The sequence below is a fragment of the Ursus arctos genome, unplaced genomic scaffold (genome assembly GCF_023065955.2).
Source record: "Ursus arctos isolate Adak ecotype North America unplaced genomic scaffold, UrsArc2.0 scaffold_24, whole genome shotgun sequence".
Lineage (NCBI taxonomy): Eukaryota > Metazoa > Chordata > Mammalia > Carnivora > Ursidae > Ursus > Ursus arctos.
Window position 1 is genome coordinate 4,149,973 of NW_026622919.1, and position 12,897 is coordinate 4,162,869.

Genomic DNA, 12,897 nt, shown 5'->3' on the forward strand with positions numbered 1-12,897 from the left:
TCTGGCTGTCTGCAGTGTTGCTGACCTTTCCTGCCCTCCTTGGGTTTGTAGGCTGGGCACAGAACGTGTGCCGCTGGGGACAGACATGGTGTTTCTTTTAATTCCTGGTGATCACATGGGGGTCCGGGGTCCGCCTCTGCGGCTGCTTTTTTACCACCTTTCCAAAGAGGAGTTTATTTGCCCTGTTAGGTCTCAGCCCCTGTGCTGGGGAAGAGATGAGGACCTCAGGCCTCTGGCCCCGGCCTGCCCCGTGGCCCTGCCCTGTTCCCGCCCCCCCCCCCCCCCCCCGTGGCCCCGGTGGCCCCTGCCCCGCCCCCCAGCACCGGGCAGGCAGTGGCTCAGCCCCGGCTTGTGAGAGCAGCCTGCATTTTGGTTCCCTCAAAAAGATCTGCCCTAAATTGCTTCTTAAAGTGTCTGTGACGTTTCCCCTCCCACTAATCGTGTAAAGATACGTCTTTCCCCACTTTGTTTCCCCCATCCCCCCATCACCTCCCCTCTGGCACCCGCCAGTTCGCGCTCTGTAGCTAGGAGTCTGTTTTCTTGTTTATCTCTCTTTCCTTTGTTCATTTGTTTTGTTTTTAAAGCTCCACATAAGAGTGAAATCATATGGCATTTGTCTTTCTCTGCCTGGCTTATGTCGCTTAGCATTATACCCTCTAGGTCCGTCCACGTTGTTGCAAATGGCAAGATTTCCTTTTTTTTTTTTTTTTTTTTTTTGTATGGCTGAGTCATATTCCAGTGTGTATCTATACAGCCCACCTTCGGTATCCGTTCAGCAGCTGACGGACACGTGGGCTGCTCCCACATCTTGGCTATTGTAGATAATGCCGCCTAAACGCAGGGGTGCTAAACGCAGGGGTGCGCCTATCTTTTCAAATTCGTATTTTTGTTTTCTTTGAGTAAATACTCACTAGTGGGATTACTAGCTCATACGTATTTCTGTGTTAATTTTCTGCGGACCCTCCATACTGTTTTCTACAGCGGCTGCACCCGTCTGCATTCCCAGCAACAGTGCACGAGGGCTCCTGTTTCTCCGCATCCTCTCCAACACTGGTTGTGTCTTGTGTTTTTTATTCTAGCCGTTCTGACAGGTGTAAAGCGATACGTCATTGTGGCTTGAATCTGCGTTTCCCTGATGATGAGAGATGTTGAGCATCTTCTCATGTGTCTGTTGGCCATCTGGACATCTTCTTTGGAAAAATGTCTACTCAGGTCTTCTGCCATTTTTATTATTTTATTTTATTTTTATTTTTTAAAAGATTTTATTTATTTATTCGACAGAGATAGAGACAGCCAGCGAGAGAGGGAACATAAGCAGGGGGAGTGGGAGAGGAAGAAGCAGGCTCCCAGCAGAGGAGCCTGATGTGGGGCTCGATCCCAGAACGCCGGGATCACGCCCTGAGCTGAAGGCAGACGCTTAACCACTGTGCCACCCAGGCGCCCCCTTCTGCCATTTTTAAACCGGATTATTGGTTTTTTGGTGGTGTTGAGTTGTACATGTTCCTTATATATTTTGGGTATTAACCCCTTATGGGATGTCATTTGCAAATATCTTCTCCCACTCAATAGGTTGCCTTTCTGTCTTGTTGATGGTTTCCTTTGCTGTACATGTGAAGATATGTTTGAACGGAGAAGAGCTTGACCCATTTCCTGAAAGGCCCTTTATGCTTCGGGGATTGCCAGCAAACAGGGTGCTAGGGAGAACCTATGAGCAGTAATTTGCATCAAGTGACAGAGTGGGTGGCAGCCCAGGTGGGAACTGTGTCTCTTCTGTCACCATGGCCTGTAGCACTTTTCTAGACCCACCAGATCACATGACGAGGTGGTAGCCATTTATCCAAAATGATGCTCTGCAGGGCGATAGGGGCTGGTTATTGAGCCCAAGAGCCAAGGAGCCTTCTCTGATGATGTGTTGTAAACTCCCACTACCCTTGGACTGGCTCATTGTTAAGCAGCCAAGACTTCCCATCCATCCATCCATCCATCCATCTATCCATCCATCCATCCATCCATCCAGCGTTTACTCAACTGTACTGGGTACCAGGGGCACCTGGAGCCCATAGGAAGATGGGGAGGCTCCCTGGAGGCAGAGGTGGTCCAGCTGGGTTCTGCAGGAGTAGAGGAGCTGCTGGGAGAGGAAGCTCAGTGGTGGTGGTGTGTGTGTTCAAGGCCCAAGACGTAAGAGCTGCCCTCGTGGCGGCCAGGAGAGGCCCGGCAGCTTAAGCTTTGGCAGAGCCATGCGGTTGGAGGGTGATGGGTGTGAGTGGGAGCCCCATGTTGTGACATGAATGAGGGGTTTCTGAGGATGGGCTCTGCAGGCTTGGTGGCTGGCTGCAGGGGTGAGGGGAGCAGAGACCTTGAAGGGGACTCCTACTTCTGGTTTGAGCAGAGTGCAGGGGCCGTTCTGGAGGAAAGGGAGCCAACAGACTGATCCAGAGAAAAAGCGCTTGTCCAGGTGAGCACCTTTTTGAGGGACGTCCTCTACGATAGCCTGGAATGACGCGGGCACAGCTTCGTCCTATTTGGTGAGGAGACAGGGCTCCTCCTGCAAGGTGGTGGGTATGGGGAGGAACAGGACAGGGAGCGGGTGTCCTTGGCACTGTCCGATTCCCTTTGTTTCTGGCTCCGACACCCTTGGCGCTGGCCTGGCTTCGGTTGCAGGAGCGGAACCGGGATGCGGGCACTTCCGCGGACATCCCCCCCCCCCCCCCCCCCGCCCGCTGCTCTCTGCTGTCTCCTTCATCCACTTGTAAAATGATGAAGGCTCGGGGCAGTCTGAGCCAGGACTGCCAAATCAGGTACACACGCTCAGAGACTAAATCCCGGCTCGAAGTCTGTTTACTCTAACAAATTAATCTCTCTGATGCCTGGAGAAGACATGAAACAAAGACCCAGCCCTGAATTCCAAGCGCTCCCCTGCAGTTAGCAATCTCTCCAGGTACAAACTCTGTCTGGGCTCAGGGCATGCATCCTCCGTGTGGGACCCTCCCGCCAGGTTTGTGGACACATAATTCATCAGATTGATTAGTTGCTCACACAGTCCCCTCCCAGATGCTCCATCCTTGGTGAAGTCCAGCCTGGTTGTAGGACAAAGAGGGAAACGCAGTGGGATCCGTGGCAGCCGGGAGCTGGGACCACATCGACCCACTTGCTGAAATAAGATGTCTCGGGTGCGGATGACTTTGCTCCCACCAACAGTTTCGAGGGCAGCAGCCAGGGCGCCTGTGGTCGTCCACGCCACTAGAAGTGGTGAGAATGGAGGAAAGGATCTGCACGGGGATCAGGATACCTGGGTTCTTGGCCTGCTCTGCGTCCCACCAGTTCCGTGTCTTGAGTTGACTTTTCCATGCCTTCTTCTCATCAGTCAACTGGGACACAGCGATGGGCTGGAGTGTGTCCCCCAAAATCCACATGTTGAAGCCCTAATTCCTAGGGCCTCAGGATATTTGGAGACAGGCACCTTGATCTTGGACTTCCAGCCTCCAGAATGGGGAGAAAAGAAGGATCTGTTTAGAAGCCCCTGCATCCATGGTGCTTTCTGATGGCAGCCCGAGCTGACCAACATGGACCCTGCGCCTTCCTGGGGGCAGCCCGGGTGGCTGGAGGGCCCTGCCACGGACCGCCGGCAATCAGAAGGCCTTGAGCAAGTCTCTTTCTTTCCCTTGTATTCCATTCAGGAGAAAAATCTCCTTTGGAAAAGATATGTCTTTACTGCCTGCTAACACTTGGAAATCTCCCTTTTTAAAAGGGAGGTGAAATTCTCATGGCTTAAAATCAACCGTTAACCGTTTGAAAGCGGACGCTTTCGTGGCACTTAGCACGTCCGCAGCGGTGTGCAACCAGCACCTGTCCAGCTCTGGGACCCCGGCATCAGCCCCAAGGGAAAGCCCGTGCCCATGACGCATCACTCCATTCAGACCTGGCCCCGTCCCCCCACCAACCCCCCTGCTCCCCTACCATCCCTCCTGCTCCCTACTGTCACCCCATCTCCCCACCCCCACTGTACCCCACCCCCATTCCCTGCCATCCCTGCCCCCTAGCGTCCCCCCACCTGCCCCCACTGTCCCCCACCTTCCTCCCCTATCCCCCCATGTTCCCCCCACCCCCCCATCACCTCCACCACTGCCCCCCCTCCATCCCCCCAGTGTCCTATGTCCCTAGTTTGCTTTCAGTCTCTATGGAGTTACTTCTTCAGGATATTTCATAGAAATGCAATTACATTACCTTTGAACTTTTACCCAGAATAATGTTCTCAAGGTTCATCCATGTTGCGGTGTATGTCAGCACTTCATTCCTTTTTACGGCTGAAAATACCCCATTGTGCAGACAGACCACGTTTTGCTTATTCTTCCCTCCGTCGATGGACGATGGGGCTATTGCCACCTTTTGACTATTGTGAACAGAGCTGCTGTGAACATAGGGTACAGTAATTGTTTGGAAATCAATTTTTAATTCTCTTGGGCATATACCTAAGAGTGGAATTCCTAGGTTATATAATAATCCTATGATTACATTTTTGAAGAATGAATATGTCTCTTTTTAATCATACAAGAGCAGGCTTCAGGATGCAAAACTTCAGCCGGTAAGAGCATTCAGCTAGACTTCGATGACCTTGATTTTTAATGGTACTGATGTTTACAGGATCAGAAAATCCAATACTGAATTTTCGTATTATAGTAGTGACATAAACTTTTTTTTTTAAATTAAGGGTTACTTCACACAGTGATTGGAAAGCAGCGTTGGGGTGAGCCCCACACAGGGAGGTCCTGTTGTCTGTGTTGTTCACGCTCTGACTCCGGCCCCTAAAATAGAGCCTGGCACATACTCGGTCCTCGTAGGAGTGTGTCTGATGGATGAGTGGACATGACCTGCACGTGTTACCGCTCGCAGGACACGTGGGGGGCATAAATCTGGCAGAAATGATCTGCGAAGCCTGGCACAGTAGCCACCAGACAGCTCCGAGGTGGGGACCCAGTTTCCCAAAATCATCTGCTCAGATGTTGGACAACTTGTAAGCTTTTCTAAGCCTTCGTTTCTTCACCTGGACAAGGGCTGCTGAGAGGACGGAGTGCGCTGAGGCAAGTTCAGCTGCCACCGCCGTTACTAGAATCACGCACAGCGGCAGCAGGCGGACCCAGGATGGACAGGAGCAGGAAGGGTCGGGAAGGCCCCGCCATGCGGCCCGGACAGGGGAGGCTGGAAGCCGGGTCCGCAGGGGGCAAGGCTGGCCCGAGGCCGCGAGGATGTGGCCGGGTGCTCTGCAGGGCACAGGGGAAGTGACATCATAGCAACCGCATCTTGTATTTGTTGAGGGCTGGATGGTTTACAAAAGTGTTTTCACTCCTTTGTCTCCCATGCGATCCGCCCCAAGCCTGACAGGCCGGCAGACACAGAACTCTGACTCCCCTTTCTAGAGGAGAAAGCCTGAGCCAGAGCCAAGTGAAGGGGGCTCCCCGAAGTTCACATGGCCGGTCAGATTGAGAGCAGGGAGGAGTGAGCGGAGGATTGTCTTGGCGTCACACGCCCGAATCCAACATCCCCTGTCTCTCTCACGGCTTCCAAACCTGCCAGCCCAGCAGTCGGGCCCAGGCCCAGCCTGGGGCTCTGTATTTGAGGTGCCACTGTGGCATCTCACGCTGCCCCATTTTGCAGAGCTCTTGCTGGGGTCCTGAAGCACTTGCAGTGTAGACACATTTGTCTAGAGCTTGAGAAGATAGAACCATTCAGCCCAAGGGGAGAACAACTCGGGAGAAGGGTGGAGGCGGGATTCCAGTCAGGGGCAGACAGCTGTATGATCCTTGCGTGAAGACAGAGGTCCCTCTTCACATGCCGTGGCCCTAAGCCACCTCCCTCCCTTCTGCCCAGGATGCTGGATGCCAGACAGCGCGCATTTCCCCACGTCACCGCGCCAACGAGCTGGGCCCCTGCTTCCCGTCCCACAGACGCCGACGTCTCCGGCTGCCACAGTGGGGGCTGAGTTAAAGGGGCACAGAGAATGGGGCTTGGCTGGGGATCTGGGCTTGGGTCCACAGGGAGGGGGGAAGCCGTCCCCTCCCAAACCCAGCGCCAGCGACTTTGACATGAGGTACCGAGCGTCCTGTGTGGGCCCAGCGCGCCTCACGGAGCAGCAGTCTTCGGAGTGACGTGGAACTCATTACCCCTTCGCGTCGCTGGGGGCTTCCGCCAGCTCCCTTCTCCTGAAAAGATCCTGCCAGGCTTGCTGTTCATCTGCGTGTGATTTGTGCTTCCTTCTGCAGGTTTGGGTGCCCCTCGGAAACCTCCCCAGCAGCTACTTAATGAACTACCATTCAGGAGGGCCCCCCACCTCTCAACAGGCACACGCCCCATCGGGGCCCCGGACCCCCTCTCTGCAGGCCACCACCTGATACCCTACACTACCTCGTGTGACAGCCCGGTCCCCTTTTCTGTCCCCTCTGGCCGGCCTCATTTAGGTTTTAGAGGTGACCCTGCATCCATCTGTGGGCCACTCACGACCCCCAGCTCCCTGAACAGGTAGCCACACTCCAGGGTCCCTCTGCTAACTTCAGCGAGGTGAGGAAGAGGAGGCTGTCTGTGTGCGTCGAAGGTTCTCCCACGTGTCAGGGCTAGGATGCCAGTTGCATGCCCCCTGGGTGTGAGGACAGGACGCTGAGCAGCAGGAGGGAGAATGGGATCCCTGGGACATGCTTTCTGTGTGGCCCCCGGGCCTCCAGAAGCTTGAATGGAACGGGCGGCCGTGTTGGCGCCCAGCTGGGTGATGGAGTCCGGCACGTGCAACCACGCTCTGCGTCTGTGGCTTCCCCCACAAGCCGAGTGCCAGATGGGCCACCAGCGAGCCCAGAGACCTGGGCTGAACCCTTCCTTCTCTGGGCCTCAGTTGACCCACCTGGGAAATGAGGGGCCGGCTTCCATCCCTGCTCCCGATTCAGGAGCCCCAAAGACCGTGGATCTCCTACGACTCTGCAGGTAGAAGTTCCCTTCTGCTTAGAGTTTATCGGTGCTGCCTTGGAAACGAAGCCAAGGTGACCTTCGCAACTGGAGTCCTGGGTGGGTACACTGTCCAGGGCCGCGTGCTGTGCTGGACTCCAGTCACCACTGGTTTCAAATGTAGGTTTTATTGTCATTCAAGTATGGTGACCAACAGATCAGGGGTCAACTCCATCGGGAAGGTAGTTTGTGATTCGTAGATCCCAAGAGGCGGGGCACGCTGTGCCCTGCAGGGCCATGGGGGGAGTACCAGGGTCGGTCATGGGGCAGAGGGACAGAGGGGAAGGCGGGATCCACAGTCTGCCTTGTGGTTTTCACGGGAAAGAACGGGCTTGGGATGGGCGAGTTGGAATCATGGACTCCAGGGTGTCGGGGTGGCCTCTCACTGTCTGGTCCCTGGCCCTGGGGTGATCGGGACAGGGCAGTATTGGCCCCAAGTACGAAGAGGATGGTTAGGGTGCACGTTCTGGGTTGGTTTGTATATGAAAGACGGGCTCCCTGGGAGCAGAGTGGTTTGCTCCTTCTGGAAGTTCCAGCCCTGGGAGGGGCCCTGGGTACCAGCGCACCGAGAACATAGAACAGGACAGGGTTAATACGGCACGTAACAAAATGTGTGCTGCACGTAATTTGTCATTTTTAAAAAATAATAGACTGTATTTTTTAGAGTGGTTTTAGAAAGATTGAGCACAAAGTATAGAGTTCCCGCATACCCTCCATTTCTAGCACGCACACACACACGCACACTCACACACACGCACACACACTCACACACATGCACGCACAGTCACACACACATACACGCATAGTCACACACATGCATATACACGCACGTGCACGCACACGCAGTCACACACACTCTCACACATGTGCACACACACACGCACGCGCAGTCACACAGACGTACACACAGTCACACACACGCACACTCACACACATGCATGCGGTTTCTCCCATTATCAGCGTCTCGCAGGTGGGCCACGCATTTGTTGTAACTGAACCAGTGTTGCCACCCCGTGATTAGTCAGAGTGCACGGTTTACATCCGGGTTACGTGGGAGCTGTGCGCTCATGGGCTTGGACAAATGTATAATGACCTGCAGTCGTCACCGTAGTGTCATAGTTCCACTCAAAACCCCCCGCGCTCCTCCGATTCCCACCTCCCTCCCCCAACCCCGGCAGCCGCGGATCCCTGGACCGTCTCCGTAGCTCTGCCTTTTCCAGAACGTCGTACAGCTGGAGTTCTCTAGCCTTTCAGACCAACTTCTTTCCCCTACTGATGTGCGTTTAAGCTTCCTACCTGTCTTTTCATGGCTCGATAGCTCATTTCTCTACAGCACTGATTACTATTCTGTTGTCTGGATGGACCACAATTTAAATATGATGTTTATCCATTACTCTGATCTTCCTGAAGGAAGGCGGTGGGCTCCGTTGTAAGGACTGCTTAGAGTTTATCGGTGCTGCCTTGGAAACAAAGCCAAGGTGACCTTCGCAACTGGAGTCCTGGGTGGGTACACTGTCCAGGGCCGCGTGCTGTGCTGGACTCCAGTCACCACTGGTTTCAAATGTAGGTTTTATTGTCATTCAAGTATGGTGACCAACAGATCAGGGGTCAACTCCATCGGGAAGGTAGTTTGTGATTCGTAGACAGCCCGGATGGGGTCCAAGGCGCCGAGGGTCTCCGTGCTCCCACGGAGGCAGGAGCGACTCTGGGCTTCAGGATCGGGGCTGCTGTTGGTGTTCTCTTCCTCACGGGGCTCGCGTAGACAGCCGGCTGTCCCCCGCTCTATCTCAGGGAAGCCTTTCAGGGACTGCTCTCACCTCCTCCAGCCATAGACCTGCAGGCAGGAAAATCAAGGAGGAGCAAGGGGATTCCCAGGTTGGCCAGTCGGCTTCGAGTGTGAACATGGTCCACACGCTTACCTGATGATCCGTTACCAGCTTCGAGACGTTAACCGCCCGAGAGAGAGGTGCTGCTGGGCCGGAGGGTCCGGGTCTCCCCGAGGCCCTGTCCACGGCACGCAGCCTCCCCTGGCAGCTGGGCCGGGCCTGCGGAGCTCCCTGGCTGGACGGCAGGCTGTGGGCTGTGGCGAGCCGGGTGGGCTCTGTGGGCTCTGGCCCGCCTTCGAGTCCCTTTCTTTACTTTCCAGACTGAGATGAGGTCCACCCAGTGCCTGGGACGCGGTTTGCTGCCCTTAGGCGGGCTCCTGGCTGAGACAACCCCCAGACAGGGCGTTTGCCCTCTCCTTTCTCCTGGGCCGAGGCCCTGTGCTGGCGGCCCAGTGAGCCTGGAATGTGTGTGTGTGTGCGTGCGTGTGCATGTGTGATGTATGTGTGTGAAGAGGCTGCAGGTGCTATAGCAGCCCCTCCTCCCCAGAATGACAGACCCGGGACCCAGAGATCTGCAGGGCAAGAGCTGATGAGGAGGGGGTGCCCGTGCCTGGGTTCCCCCTGATCTTCTGCCCCTCCCACTTGCCGTTTCCGAGGTGGCCGCAGCTTCTGGAGTCTCAAACTGTTCAAGGCAACGAGGTCACCGTGGGAAAGTGACAATGAGTCAGAGGAAAAGAGCACCCCTCTCATCTCGTCCATGACACTCAGAACCACTGTAGAAATCAGCCCAAAGCCAGGCCCTCAGCCCCGGACACCGCAGAGCTCACATCCTCTCCTGGAGGCCACCCGGCAGCTCGTGCCCGCTGAGCAGGTGGGCAGAAAAAAGCAGGTGGAGACGCTCTAAGGCCAGGAGCGAGGTTAGTCCCGGGACCTCTCCTTCCAAACCTGACCCACAGTCCTCCTCTTCCAGGCAGCCCTGACTCTGTGCAAACCTGAGCATTCCTTTCCCTTGAACCCCTCAGCGGCAAGAGGGGGCTCCACCCACCGGTGTCTGTCATGCTCTCAAGGGTTCTCCCGTGATGTCCCTGCCCAGGTGCCGTTGGCCGACCTTGTTCTTGAGAAAGGAGGGGGGGAGCTGTGAATGTGGCTGACGGGCCTCCAAGGCCCTGCTCCTGAGGGCAGGGTGCCGCAGCAGGATGCACACAGCAGACGGGTGACAACACCGCCCGTGCTCCCCCCGCAGCCACGGTGGGCTCAGGCGAGATCAAGTCCCTGAAAGTGCGTCTGGCTAATGCCACCTTCTGTTTCCCACTGATCCGAACAGAAGAAACGCTGGGACTGGACCCGGTACCTGAAGTGCTTCCCGCGTGCCTGTCCCAGCGACCGTGTACTCCTGCGATCTCAGGCCCCGGGCCCTGCGTCCTCTGAGCTCTCCCTGCTGGGCCTGGAACCACAGAGGGGGCCAAGGACAGGCGTGTGGGAGGGAACCACGCCGTGACTTCTGTTTGTCCAGACCTTTGAGAGCCTCGTCCCAGAGGCCTCTGCGGGAGTGAGGGCAGCTCCGGGCCGCGCAGCCCTGGCGGGGAGAAGCCGCTTGCCCCAGGGACACAGGTCTGGGCTGGTGCTGCCTAATGTCCACGCTGAGGGCCAAGGGGGCGACTGGTGCTCACAGCAGCTCAGCGAGGCGGGCGTCTGTCCGGGCACCCTGCCCCATGCCTGCCCCCTCCCTGACTTGGGCTCAGGTCTTCTTCAGCAGGGTCCTAAGGTGGAGAAGAGAGATGGGCCAGCAACCACCTTGTGAAGACAACAGGAAGCATGAGAGCAGCTCTGAAGAGGCCTCGGGAGGGAGGGGCCTTTCATATTTAATGATGGCCCGTTTTACCCTGTGGTCAAACTAGCTTGGTGGAGGAGACCCAAGGCTGGCACTCAGAACCCCAAGAATCTTCTGCCACTGCCTTGCTGTGCATCTTGGGGCAAGTTGCTTACCCTCTCTGGGCTCATCAGTGAAAGGAGACAGGGCGACTAGAGGGCTGGTGAGTGTAACCCTTCTTCCCGGGGAGGGGGGGTCCCTTCTGGGGGGATGTGGTCAGCCCCAGAAGGAAACTTGTCCCTTTGACTTCAGTGCATGTCCTGAGGAATGCATGTCTGAAGTTGGGGACCTTGGAGGTGGAGGCAGTGAGGGAACGTACCCAGCCCAGCGCGGGTGCAACGGCACCTGAGGATTTGGAGGGAGAAGCTGGGGGGTGGACCAGACCAGATCAGAGGCCTCGCGTCCCACTAGCCCCGCTTGGTGGCAGGCTGAATCGCAGCTTAGTGGGCAAGGCTGGAAGTCAGCATCGACCCAAGTCACCTACCAGTTATGGTTTGCTGTGGGTAGAATCCCACCGTTCGCGACTTAGTAAGCTGTGTGTACAGACAGCAATATCTTCATCGTTGACGCCTTACTCTGGGTCGGGCAGCGTGCCGATCGCTATATGTGGGCTCTCCCGTTCACCCTTCATGGTAACCCAAGGAGGCAGTATGGACATTATTGTCATTCCACAGACTGAAGCCAATGGGGCACAGAGAGGTTAAGTAACTTGCCTGAAGCCACACAGCTAATAAGTGGCAGAGCAGAATTTGAACCCAGGCCTACCGAGCTGCCGTTCCGGCTTTAGGAGGGAGACACTGTCTTTTAATAGTAATAGTGAAGGGCCTGGGGCGATGTTCGCTCGCCAGCTTTCTTTCAGGCCCTTTGGTGGAGGCTGAGCCCCTGAGTCCAGCCCTGTAGCTGCCTGGTCCCTGAAGAGGCCTCCTCGAGCTTCCCGGCCAAGAAAAGGGGACATCTCCATACGGTGCCAGCCGCTCCTGCTCCAGCGTCCGGCCTGAGCCTAGCTGACAGGCTGGCAGTGCCCACTGCCGGGTGGTGGGGGGCCCTCGGAGACTCGGGTGGGTGGTGGGTGGGGAGCGGCGGCTTCCTGACCTTTCGTATCTTTGTGGGAGCTCTGGCCAGAGGGGTCGAGCTTGGGTGTATATTTATCTTGGTATTTTTCTTTTCTTCAGAGGAAGAAATGATCAAAGGCAGTGTAGAAGGCGCACACACGTGCACACGCACGCGCACACGCACACACGCACGCAAGTCTGGGCCGTAGGAAGAGAGAGGAGAAAGAGCCTGGTTATTATACGGATGCCGTAAATACCTGCCCTTGCCCGAGTCCGCCTGCTGCCGCTCGCGGCCCTCAGCCCCTGGCCGGCCGGCCCAGCTGTCCCGGGGACTGGGCAGCCAAGGTGCCACCACCAGCACCGGGGAGTCTCGGGGGCTCACGGGTGGGACACGAAGGCCTCCTTGGAAGGGCAGCTGCAGGGGCGCCTGGGTCAGCCTTCCCCACCCGTGGGTACGGCCACGCTCGTCCATCCGCTGATGGGAGGATCCAAACCCCCAAGCAGAGTCTGGGTGTCACAGGCAGGCTTCAGCTCTCTCCTCTGGGCCCCGGGCCTTGGAGGATGTGGAGCCCTTGCCCTACTGAGCTGCTCCAAGGACTTCTCAGGGGGCCGCATGGCCTCCCTGGGTCCCGCAGCTCGGACCGTCGGGACTACCCTCCATTGCCCTGGGACTCTACCCTGGCCTGGTCGGGGACGCTGCCAGCCTGCACCCCACCCGCACCCAGCCCAATGAGAGGCGGTGACACGCGCCCGCTGCCCGGTCTTTGGTTACAAAAAGGCTTTTTAACTCTAGGATCTGCTCAGGGTTTCTCTTGCAGAAGGAAAGGGATTTGATTTTCAAAATCGGATGCCAGTGCAGGCAGTTCAGAGACAATTTCTGCGTAAAACAGAGGGTGCGGGTCAGTGGAGGTGGTGGCGTGCTGGGGGGCTGGGAGTCGGGGGGCCTGAAGCAGGGGGAGGAAGAGCAGGGCCTTGACCCGGGAGTGGTCACGTGACCACATGACTGCGCACGTGTGTGCGTGCATGAGTGCCTAGCATGTGCGTGCTTCAGCGTGTGGGGCTGTGTGTGAGTGTGTGCACACGTGTGTGCAGGCTCCAGTGTGTGGCTCTGTGTATGTGTGCGTGTGTGCACGTGTGTGTGCACTATTCAGCGTGTGGGGCT